The sequence below is a fragment of the Ursus americanus genome, chromosome X (genome assembly GCF_024610735.1).
Source record: "Ursus americanus isolate L20-20 chromosome X, mUrsAme1.1.p, whole genome shotgun sequence".
In the NCBI taxonomy this organism is placed as follows: Eukaryota; Metazoa; Chordata; class Mammalia; order Carnivora; family Ursidae; genus Ursus; species Ursus americanus.
The window spans coordinates 115,204,210-115,216,719 of record NC_142164.1 but is presented as its reverse complement, the minus strand read 5'-3'; the positions used below and the strand labels follow the sequence as shown (position 1 = coordinate 115,216,719).

Sequence of the window (12,510 nt, the reverse complement as noted above, 5' to 3'; positions counted from 1 at the left end):
GTATATAACTTTTGATTCCCCAAAACATTAACTACTAATAGACTACTGTTGACCAGAAGCTTTACCAATAACAACCAGTCAGTTAACACATACTTCATATGTTCTATGTATTACATATTGTATTCTTACAATAAAGTAAGCTAGAGAAAAGAAAGAAAAGAAAAAGTTATTCAGAAAATCATAAGGAAAATACTTACAATATTATTTACAATATTTACAATATTATTCTGTATTTCTTGAAAGCAAATCTGCATATAGGTGGATCCATGCAGTTCAAACCGTGTTGTTCAATGGTCAACTGTACTTACACTCATAGATTACATATTAAAAACTTTAAAAACAACTAGACACCTCTCTTATCTCTCCTTCACAATTGGCCATTCCATAGCAAGTGTTTGGGTTGATAACTTTCCCATCTACTTTTGGCACCACTGAACAATGTGCACAGCTGAGAGATGAGAGGGAAGCTGGCTCAACTTCTCCCCTTCTACTCTATAAGAAGAATCAGGGTGTAACCCAGATGTCAGCCTGCTGTGCTTTCCCTCTTGATGCTCATGAAATCAGTTGGTATCTCTATCCCAGCTGCTGTAGAGACCCTCCAAGGATGCCTAGGGGTTGGTGGCGCTTGGACTTCTATTTCTTTCTGACTCCAATTCCTGTTTCTGATGAATTAGTTCAGTGTTTGGGCCACTTCACCCTTCCGAGCCTATCCTTTTCAGCGGCCATGGGGATGCACCACTCAGATGGCTCTTGAAGTGAATTCCCAGCTAGGAATATGGCTAGCAGGCGGTGGTCAGCTGCTGTATTTACAGATCAGCCATGGCATTTATGCCTTGCTATACTGCCTCGATGTTACTCCCAGCCAAGGACTGAGCATGGAACGGGACTAGATCCAGGCCACTGTCTGATTCTCTAATGGGCAAACTTTGCTCAGAGGCTCCCCATCAGCCAGGCCACGATGGTTCTAGAGCTGCACTGCAGTCTAAGAGGCGTCTGTCCCAATCTTCCTTCCTTCTTTCCCCTCACAGGTATTAGAGTTGATAAGGGATTAAGGGCTCTTCCTGCCTACTCCTGCTCTCTCTCCCCCTTATCTGTCATTAGCGTTTTCTCCATCTGTGTATCTGCTTCTCAGAGATCCTGAATTGACATAGTTCTTATGGCCTTATGTCAGATGCCACTCAAGGTACCAATGACACAGGTTCCATGGGTAGCAGTTTTTTTGTTGGAGATTGAAGATGAAGGACGACATTTACCTTGCAGTGTACAAATGATGTAAAACTGAATCTTTAGCATCCTTCTCCTTAAAATCTTCTGTTCACACTCCCATCTTAGAATTTCCCATACACTCTTTTTCCATAGGCTCCAACCTCTTGCCACATCTCTCATATTCCCAGTCTTGCCTCATTTCTTGGATCTCTACTCTGCATCCAATATTTCCTACGCCCCCTCGATCTTTGTTAACATCTCCCTTTACAGACCATGTCATTGGGACATCACCTGCTACAGCTTAAGTGGTTTATTATCTCTCTTCCTGAAAGGAACTGTCGGGCCAGGGCAAAAATGACATTTTTTTTCAAAACCCCCACTATGCAAATATTCTCATATTTATGGATAAAAAAAAGAGATATCTCTATAACTCTACCCAACCAGAAGGAGTATTTCTTTACACCTATGAAGTCACAAGGAAAAACGGGAGGGGAAAAAAGAGCTGAATTAGGTCAAACTAATGATATTGTGGTAATGATTTTATACATTTGGGATTTGCTATAGAACATTCTTATCTGCCACAAAACCACCTGTAAACATCTACTGATAGTCACCAATTCTAATGGTGCAAAATGTGGAAGAGATTTGCTAGCTGTTTACCAAGCCCACCTTCTTCTTTTATTGGGTAGTTCTGTATGACTACATGACTGAATTGTGGCCAATGAAATGTGGGCAGGAGTGATGTGTACACCACACACCACCAGGACTGGCTCATAAAATTAATTCCCACTTTATGGATCCTTTGTGTAATCCTACATGATGGAAGGATCCTGGGTCAGTGAAGTGAGGCATGGAGAAGAGCACCGTATGTATCAAGAATTTTGCCAATTTCTTAATGGGTGGCTAGTTTTCTCATGATTAAGTTTTAAGAGTTGCTTATACATTCTGGATACAAGTCCTTTATCAGATATATGATTTGCAGATATTTTATTGTAGTCTGTGTGTGTCTTTTGATTCCTTAACTGTGACTTTCAACAAATTGATTTTTAACTTGATCAAGTCTGTATTATCCCCCCAAAACAACAAATCCAGCCTAGAAATGGGCAGAAGATATGAACATTTCTCCAAAGAAGACATATAAATGGCTGACACATGAAAAAATGTTCAACATCACTCGGTATCAGGGAAATACAAATCTAAACCACAATGAGATACCACCTGAGTTAACAACTCAGGAAACAATGATGTTGGCAAGGATGTAGAGAAAGGGGAACCCTCTTATGTTAGTGGGAATGCAAACTGGTGCAGCCACTGTGGGAAACAGTATGGAGGGTCCTTAAAAAGTTAAAAATAGAGCTACCCTATGACCCAGCAATTGCACTACGAGGTATTTATTCAAAGGATATAAATATAGTGATTTGAAGGGGCATATGCACCCCAATGTTTATAGCAGCAATGTCCACAATAGCCAAAATACAGAAAGAGCTCAGATGTCCATTGACAAAGGAATGGATAAAGAAGATGTGGCATACACACACACACACACACACACACACACACACACACACACAGAAATGGACTATTATTCAGCCATCAAAAGGAATGAAATCTTGCCATTTGCAATGACGTGGCTGGAACTAGAGGGTATTATGCTAAGCGAAATAAGCCAGTCAGAGAAAGACAAATACCATATGATTTCACTCATATGTGGAATTTAAGAAACAAAACAGATGAACAGAGGGGAAGGGAAGGAAAAAGAAAATAAGATGAAAATTGAGAGGGAGGCAAACCATAAGAGACACTGAACTCTAGGAAACAAGCTGGGCGTTACTGGAGGGGAAGTGGGTGGGGGGAAGGGATAATTGGGTGATGGGCATTAAGGAGGGCACATGATGTAATAAGCACTGGGTGTTACATGCAATTGATGAATCACTAAATTCTACCTCTGAAAGTGATAAAAAAAAAGTCTGTATTATCAATGTGTTCTTTTATAGATCCTATTTTGGTGTTGTATCTAAGCAGTTTTTGCCTAATCCAAGATGAAAAGTTTCTGTTGTGTTTTCTTACAGAAGTTTTACAGTTTTAAGCTTTATATTTTGATCACAGATCGTATATGTTGTATATGTGGTGTGAGATATAGATCAAAGTATCATTTTTCTTTTTTTTGAATGTGTATGGACATCCAATTGTTCCATCACTATTTTTTGAGAAGACTATGATTTCTCTGTTTTTTGAACCTATGTCAAAATTCAGTTGTCCATAGATATGTAGGCCTATTGCTGGATTCCCCATTCTATTCCATTGATACATTTGTCTATCTTTTTTAAAGGTTTATTTATTTATTTGAGAGAGAGAGAGAGAGAGAGAACGAGCAGGGGGAGAGGCGGAGGGAGAAGGAAGAGAGAGAATCCCCAGACAGACTCCCCACTGAGTATGGAGCCCAACATGGGGCTCGATTTCAGGACCCTGAGATCATGACCTGAGCAGAAATCAAAAGTCGGCCGCTTAACCTACTGAGCCACCCAGGTGCCCCTATTTGTCTACATGTTTAATACCCCACTGGCTTGATTATAGCAGCTTAATAATAATTTTTGAAATTAGGTAGTGTTAGCCTACCTTTTTTTCTACTTTTAAAATATTGTTTGGATTATTCTAGGTTATTTATATTTCCATATGAATTTTAGAATCAGTTTGTCATCTATAAAAAAGCCTGCTGAGATTTTGATTAAGATTGCATTGAATCTATTAGCCAACTTGGGGGGAAATGACATCTTAACAATATTGATTGAGTCTTCTGACACTTGAATAAGGCATATTTGACTATTTATGCAGGTAATTATTTAATTTCTCTCAGGAATGTTTTATAGTTTTCACTGCGTGTTTCTTTTGGCTATTTCATCCAATTTATCCCTAAGCATTTCATTCTTTTATGCTATTGTAAATGATATTTTAATTTCAATTTTCTATTGTTCCATGCCAGTATACAGAAGTATAATTATTTTTGTATATTGATCTTGTGTCTTGTAACTTTGCTAAGCTCATTTATTAGCTCCAGTGGCTTTTTAATACGTGGATCCATCAGATGTTCTACGTGGGCTATGATGTCATCTCTGAATATAGACGAATTTGCTTTTTACTTTCCAATCTTTATTTCTTTTTCCTTAACTAACTTCTCTGGCTAGACTCTCCAGTGCAATGTTAAATAGAGGTGATGAAATAGACATCCTGATCTTGCTTCTGATTTTAGAGAGAAAGCTTTTGGTCTTTCACCAGAAGTATGATGTTAGCTGTGGGCTCTTCATAGATGCCCTTTATCAGGTTGAGGAAGTTCTCTCCTATTCCTATTTGCTGAGAGGCTTTGTCAGGAATGGATGTTGGATTTTGACAAATGCTTTTTCTGTGTATATTATCATACGGCTTTTTCTTTCTTTTTCTAGTTTGCTAATATAGTGAATTACATTGGTTGATATTCATATTTTATGCCAACTTGCATTCCTGGGATTAACCCCACATGATCATGATGTGTTATGCTTCTTAATATATTGTTGGATTTGATTCGCTAAAATTTTACTTAGAATTCATTTGAGAAGCACTGGTCCAGCACACATTAAATATTGAAAAAGATGTTAGTGACCCCCTCCCACAAATGTACATTACCTCTTCTATAATTATTGTTTTTCTGGAGTGTGATGAACAGAACTACACAAAATACGCCCGGTAGTGCATTTAAACACCTGAGCAAATTTAATTAACCTGTTAAGAGTTGTCATAGGAATTTAGTTTAAATTACATTTAAACTTAAGTTGAACTTCTATTTGTTAGCTACATGAAAATAATGAGCACATGTCCCTTCTTGTTTGTAACAAAGGGTTTCTGGAGCTGAGGGTTTACCTGCAATCTCAAATTTCTTTCTGGCTTTCTATTTTCAGTTTCTATACAAGCAGCAGAAAATACCACTTTTCAAAACCATGGCTAATGGGGTGCCTTTACATCCACACAGGACAGTAGGGTCAAGCTTCCAGTAGCGAGAACTGGGGAACCCATCCAAATACATTACGTTCTGTTAAACCTCACTACTTGAGATCCATTCACCCTTGAGCACATAATATGTCCAATTCACATTCTATGTAAACAAGGCTGTTAGGCAAATTGACACAATTCCAATGACTGTAATCTTCTACCCCATTCTTACATGTCAAGCAAAACTGGGGACAATCTGATGCGAGAGCAGACAATTGGTCTTTAGATTGAGTCCTTTGTGTCATCACCTTCCAACATATCCTGGGTTAGTGTCATGGGCTACTTAACACAGCCATTCAAATTGCCCAAGCCAAAAGGAAAAACAATCCTTTCTGTTATCAACCACAGACTCTTTATAGAACAGCTAGACAGACACCTGGGCAGCAGCTGAGTATTAAGAGGCCCAGGAGAAGGGAGACAGCAAAAGAATCAGCAAATGCTTGTGGGTATAGGAGGAGCTGTACCGTAATATATAATGTAATATAATCTAAAAATCTTTGTATAGAAAACAATGTTTAAGCTTAGCACATTCATGTCTAAGAACCTTGAGTGTTTCCAGTTACATCTGATAGTCGGCTGAAACACTCAGGGTGCGGTAGAATTTAATCTCAGTGGCCTCAAGTACGCGTAAGGCAGGCTTGGTTGGTGTTCCAGTTTGTCTTCTGACCATCATCTGAATGGTCCCATTTGGGGTTCAAAAGAAACTACAATTTAATCTAATAATTTATAATCAGCTTTAGGCATGGTTGAATGGAAATACATTTCTGAAATGAATCAGGGCCCTCCTGTTTGCCTAATTCTCTTTTTCTTTCTCTCGGTCTCTATTTGCTATTAGTATATCCTAGGCAAAGACAGGATGGTAAATCACTAGAAGTTTTGCCGAGTGGGACATGTTTGCTAAGGAAGCGCTGAACTACTTTTCGTGAGCGAACATTTCTAAATTTATGTTGTTTTTGTCATTAAGTGAAAGTGAAGCATTCTTTTCTCTATTTCTTATGACCAACATAATCTGAAGGCGTATTCTTTCATTCAGCTTTTTTGGAATGCCATCTGGGTGCCCAACGCAGTTTCTGTTTTTAAAATAGTAAAGCCTTTGTTTGCAAAGATAATCTCTTGTATTTATTTTTCAGACACCAGTATATCTAAGATGGTGCCAAGCATATTATAAAACTTTCATAAATATTGTGTACTTAGAGCAACACTTTTTGTTGTTTGGACATTTGGTCCAATGGTTTCCTTAACTCCTTGTTTTCCATGATTTTTATCATAGGCAAATCCTTCTTTCACTCTAGCAAGAAGTAGGTTTTCTTTTAAATAAACAAATTAATATATAACTAAATATACATTTTTTTTAAAAAAGATTTTTATTTATTTATTTGAAACAGAGAGAAAGAGAGTGCAAGAGCAGGGAGAGGGAGAAGCAGACTCCCCGCTGAGCAGGGAGCCCCAACGCAGGGCTCGATCCCCAGACTCTGGGATCAGGACCTGAGCCGAAGGCAGATGCTTTAACTGACCGAACCACCCAGGCATCCCAATAAATATAAATTTTTAATAAATTTGTATATTTGATATTTGTACATTGCTGTATGTATTCATATATTGATGTATTCATTTCTTTCTGAAAACATATTTGGCCATAATCATGAAAGAAGAGCATTGCCAGAGACCATACTCTGTGTGTCAAACATTTCTTTGGCAAGACTTTCTGATCTATGCTCTCCCCAGAAGGAGGAAGCACAGAGTGGCAGAAATGCTGAGCTGACACTTCTAATGATGAACTCGCTTGTACTTGAAAGGCAGCTTGAACTGCGAAAACATGTATCTTCAACCAGAAGAGTGGAGGCTACAAGAAGCTAAGTGAAATAAGTCAAGCAGAGAAAGACAATTATCATATGGTTTCTCTCATCTATGGAACATAAGAACTAGGAAGATCGGTAGGGGAAGAAAGGGATAAAGAAAGGGGGGTAATCAGAAGGGGGAATGAAGCATAAGAGACTATGGACTCTGAGAAACAAACTGAGGGCTTCAGAGGGGAGAGGGGTGGGGAAATGGGATAGACTGGTGATGGGTAGTAAGGAGGGAGGGCATGTATTGCATGGAGCACTGGGTGTTATACGCAACTAATGAATCATGGAACTTTACATCAAAAACCAGGGATGTACTGTATGGTGACTAATATAATATAATGAAAAATATTATTATAATAAAAAAAGAAGAAGCAGTAGAGAATGGGCTGCAGCCCATCTTCCGCAAATGAGGTTTGAAGAAAGGACTTCAGAAGTAATCTGGACAACTTGCCCTGTGCCTCAGTCCAGTGTTTAAACACCCCTGGTGTGTGAGGTGTGAATGTCTGGAACATCGAAAGGCTCGCACTTGAATTTCATTGCCAAGAAAGCACCCTGAAGCCACATGCAAATATCGTGTTTAGGTGTCGGCATTATCTGTGCCTCTGTTCCTCACCATTCCATAGTTAATGAAGAGCAAACAGAAGTAATAGCTCTGCCCGTAATCACCTAAGCACTGCCCCTTCCTTTGCATTATTTATTATCATTCCAAGCGACGTGATGCCACCAATCTTATGGCTCTCTATAACCTGACCAGCCCCTCGGGAAATACTGCTAGGGCTAAAGGCTGCCCAAACTAGGCTCATCTTAATAACCTACTACTGGCAAGTCATTCATTGTAGATATCAACCAAGATGAACTCGACAGCAGAGACTGAAGCACAAATAGGCATGCTTGGTGGACACTCAAAGCGGAAAGGAACGAGAAGCATCTGCTGGAATTGTTGGAGGGAAACACCAAATACGCAAGAATGACACGCACCAGGCAGAACAATTCAAGCTGCAAAGGAAGAATGTCAGGGATTCTCAGAAGAAGCAGAGCTGCAGTCACCAAACAAGAGGAAAGAGAAAAGAATGCTTAGAGTCTTGAGAGAAAACATGACTCAGCAATGACCTTGGACTCAAATCCCTTAGCATGTCCACATCTCAACATCCTCCTTTGTACTCCCTCCCGGGGAGTCATACTGCAACATTCTGATGTCTAAGCGTCTAGGAATTGAAGTATATGCCCGCATATTTTTAACGACATCGGTGCTTTATCCAAACTCTAAATTTAACATAGCATCCTTTAAAGTCACACCCCTTGTGTTTTGCTTCACTCATTTGTTCGTGAAAAAAAAATTCCTTTGGAAACCAACTAGCAAGCATAAAAGAAAATGAATGTGGTGAAAGTTGCCAGTAGACCTCTGTGTACGTGTCGATAGGTGGTAAAAGGGATTGTCTGATTTGTTAACACCTCATTTTTGGATCAGCCCCTCCATAAATACTCTTCTCACACCCCAGAAAGAACAAGAGCAGAATATATTTAAACTGGGCTCACTGGATGAGTCGAAAGCCTTGTCAGGAGGTCCGAAGCCTTGAAACTGTGAGTTCTCAGTATATAAGTAAAGTGACACTTCCATTTACTCCAACCCTGCAGTCTGTTATTTAAAGAAACCGCATTCTTATCTCTTCTTGGTTTTACGTGTTTGTTTTGTTTTATTTCAATTTACTGAATTTCCTTAACATCTGGCAAATGTCTGTATGGTAGAGGGGAGAGGGAAGGCAACGGAACAGGAAGAAGGAAATAAACTTGGGATGGGTAAGAGGGAGTTCCAGAAATATTTTCCATGCATGTTTCCATACCGAGGCAATGGTAATGAGAATTTGCTGCATGCCAGGCATTGGGTGAGGCATACAAGGCACCATGCTAGATGGACATCAAAGAGAGAGCAAAGAAACACAACAGCTTGGCAGACACACTGACTTAAAAACCCATTTGCACAGGCTTGAGAGAGCCTGTTGTCTCCTGGGGAGGCTTTGGCATGGCCAGAAGAAAACATCAAAGACACTCCAGACTTCAAATCCCTTCCAAGGGTGCGATCAGCAGGACAGGAAGTGGGCAAGTCATCCTGGAAGGAATTTGGAAGCGAAGGGGCTTATTTAAGGACACCCCAGTCCCGCACAGGAGCGCTCACCATGTGTACGGTCGACACACGTGATATGGTGAACAGCTTGGCACCCAGTCAGTAGCAAGTCTTGCCCTAGCCCCCCACCAAGAAACTGTAGGGAATAAGGCAACAGAAGAAAAGATAATTCAGTAAGAATGTTTTGTCATCTTCGCGGTCAACTTCATATTTTGAAAGGATCCCATGGTACAAGGAAGCCTGCATTCTAAAACAACAGAATCATAAACAAATATTCAGAGATAGAAGCCCACAGGGATGGGAGAAGAGCAAACTTAACCAAGAGAAAACGAACAAGTGGGATTTGCCTGAAATCATATCTAGTACACTAGACTAAAACTCCCGGTAACCCAGCAGGGTTGCTTCATGCTTATAGTATCTCAGTAGGACCGAGGAACCAAAAGTTGCCAACAAACACAAGGCAAGACCTTTAATTCCATGTTGCTGGGAAATAATGACAGACTATGAAATCCGCCCATGTACAGAGTCCAAACGAGACTGAAATTTCACATGTAGCCTGTCACTGCAGTCGGAGGGTAAAAATGAACTTGGCCACGCTTTTTTTCCAAAACACAGAGTTCCTACAAAAGCTTGGGGTAGGCGCTTCCTTGAAGAGGTAGGAACGTTCGTTCAAGCAAACGTATGGGATACACACATGTATACTGATTCCATGTATCATGTGTATGTTGACGAAGCCAAATAACACATGCTGCATACACACATACATATTTATATATTTTAAAATGGATTAAAATAGAAATACACGTTTTAAAAATATATTTTAGATTGAACAAAGCTGAGATTTTAGAGTAAGGCCTCAGAAAATGGGGAATTTTTAGATGAGCCCCCAAGCCCAGTAATCTTTCCTTCTGTATGCGTAGTAAGCCAGGACCCATGGGTGCAGTCTAGCGGCCTTGTAGCATAATGGTCACGCGTGGAGTTTCTGGAGTGAAACCCTCAGGCCTGACATGCCATCTTCACTACTAATTATCAGTAGGACTCAGAAAAGTTCTAATCCAGAAAGCATGGGCATAATATCAGTACTTACCTTACATGGCTAATGTAGGGACTAAGCAAGATGATAGATGTAAAGGGTTAGATTAGACTCCACCACATGTTAGGGTCTCAATAAACATTCACTATTAATATCACAAATCTATTATAAGCTCTGCTTATATACCTTGGTAGCGTCCATGGCAACCAAATGAGCAAAGAGTACCCAGTAGTATTTAACGCGTGCCTCTTGTTCAACTTAGAAATTAGAGTTCTGTAACTTGTTTGATTCCCTAAACCCCACAGTATAAACAGACATATAAAACAGAAAATTTCTTTTCTTTGTCCTATGTGGTCATTTCCATCAGCTACTAAACAAATGCATTTTTTTCAGTTTACCTAATTTTCTATTTAATTTCATCTTCTTAGGAGAGAGTAAATGCCTATTCCTTGTCATCAGTATTAAACCCCATAAATAATTCTAGATGTCAGTACCATATTAGTACCTTAAAACAATGTTCCTCAAGATTTCTCCAAGGAGCAGATCCTCCAGTGTGCGCAGGTACTCTATTAAAAAAAATAAGAATTCTATATTAATTTGAAAAATGTGGATTAAACAATGGTAACTAGGCATGCAGGATTTATCAGAGCTTTAAATACGCTAATATGTGCTAGGGATCTCCAGGAGATGAATATAAAATGCCATGTTTCCCAAATCACTTGTCCACACAGCTCATTTTTCACGGAATTACCTCTTTCACAGTACTATGACCCTCAGATAGAACTAACATACTATGATAGGCACTTTGGGATACCCTATCTTAGAGGAGTGACTTGAAATCTTAGGACTTTATCCTAGAAAGTGGGGTCACGATCTCATGAGAATACAATCACTTTTGTACACAGACGAGCTGCATATAAAGCAATGGTGGCTATAAAATATCAGTGCCCTGAGCCCTAGGGTTGATCCTGAAGATTTTGCTGGTTGAGAAGGTGTCTCCTCTCTCATAACGCTCCCTATATAGGCTCCTCCCACCTCTATAAGCTCAGAAAAGCTAAATTCTTCCAAAGATGAATGTAGTACTATTTTCAGTCAAGACCAACACTTGTTTTAGAAATGTGTTATGCTAAACATGTCATCAGCGAACACAATGAAAGATAACAAAATCTACATTTGTATCATACTTTCTATAGTTATTTAAACCTGCCTTCCACTTTTGTCTCTTGATCAGCATTTCCCAAACTTTAGGATCATAATAATCATCCAAGGAATTTGGGATAAATAGTGATTCTTGGGTTCTACCAGCCCATGTATTTTGAAATGTTTCCCTGGTAAGGCTTATGATCAAGCATCTTTAGGAAATTCAAACCTAGCTGCACATTACAAACTTTATTTTTTTTTAAATCCCAGAATCCTAAACAAAACCTATTGAATCAGAATCTCCAATGGTGGGCCGGGTATCTGTATTTTTTTTTTAAACATCTGAAATGTTTGGAGAGCCAGTTCTCTGCAGAGAACCAAGTTCTTGCCTTAAATTATTTCAGTAGGTTGATAATGCTAAGTGAAATAAGTCAAGCAGAGAAAGACAACTATCATATGGTTTCTTTCATCTATGGAACATAAGAACTAGGATGATCGGTAGGGGAAGAAAGGGATAAAGAAAGGGGGGGTAATCAGAAGGGGGAATGAAGCACGAGAGACTATGGACTCTGAGAAACAAACTGAGGGTCTCAGAGGGGAGGGGGGTGGGGGAATGGGATAGGCTGGTGATGGGTAGTAAGGAGGGCACGTATTGCATGGTGCACTGGGTGTTATACACAACTAATGAATCATCGAACTTTACATCGGAAACCGGGGATGTACTGTATGGTGACTAACATAATATAAAAAAAAAACATTAAAAAAATTATTTCAGTAGGTTGAAATAAGGGAAACACTAACATTTTCTCCATCCTTTGATTTATCTCCGACCTGGTGTCTTGTTTAATGTTCTTCTTCAACATTATACCTTTGAAATATAAGCTTTCAGAACAGAATGGTGGCTAAATAGAGGAGGATGAACTAAAGGGGAACTTCAAATAATTTTGCTCTAGGAGAGTAAGAATATAGAAAAAAACATTTAACTAACCCTTTTAGGAGTGAGATATCAATTCTATTTTCCTTGTACCCCCTGGGCTTTTCTTGAATTTTTGAAATCCTTTCTCTATACCTGGAATGCCTGTGAAGATATTTCTATATATCTATTCTCAAGTAGCATGAAAACATTTTGGAATTCTTTGCTA

At 39.2% G+C, this 12,510-nt stretch overlaps 1 protein-coding gene across 2 annotated transcripts in view; it reads right to left on the bottom strand.

Annotated features, from left to right (window-relative positions):
• MID1 (midline 1) overlaps positions 1-12,510 on the bottom strand; it is a 573,199-nt gene that overhangs the window by 385,623 nt on the left and 175,066 nt on the right. For both annotated transcript variants that reach the window (XM_087860132.1, XM_087860136.1), the window contains exon 5: positions 10,734-10,794. The gene's annotated coding sequence lies outside the window, so the exon portion shown is untranslated. The remainder of the gene's footprint in view (positions 1-10,733; positions 10,795-12,510) is intronic.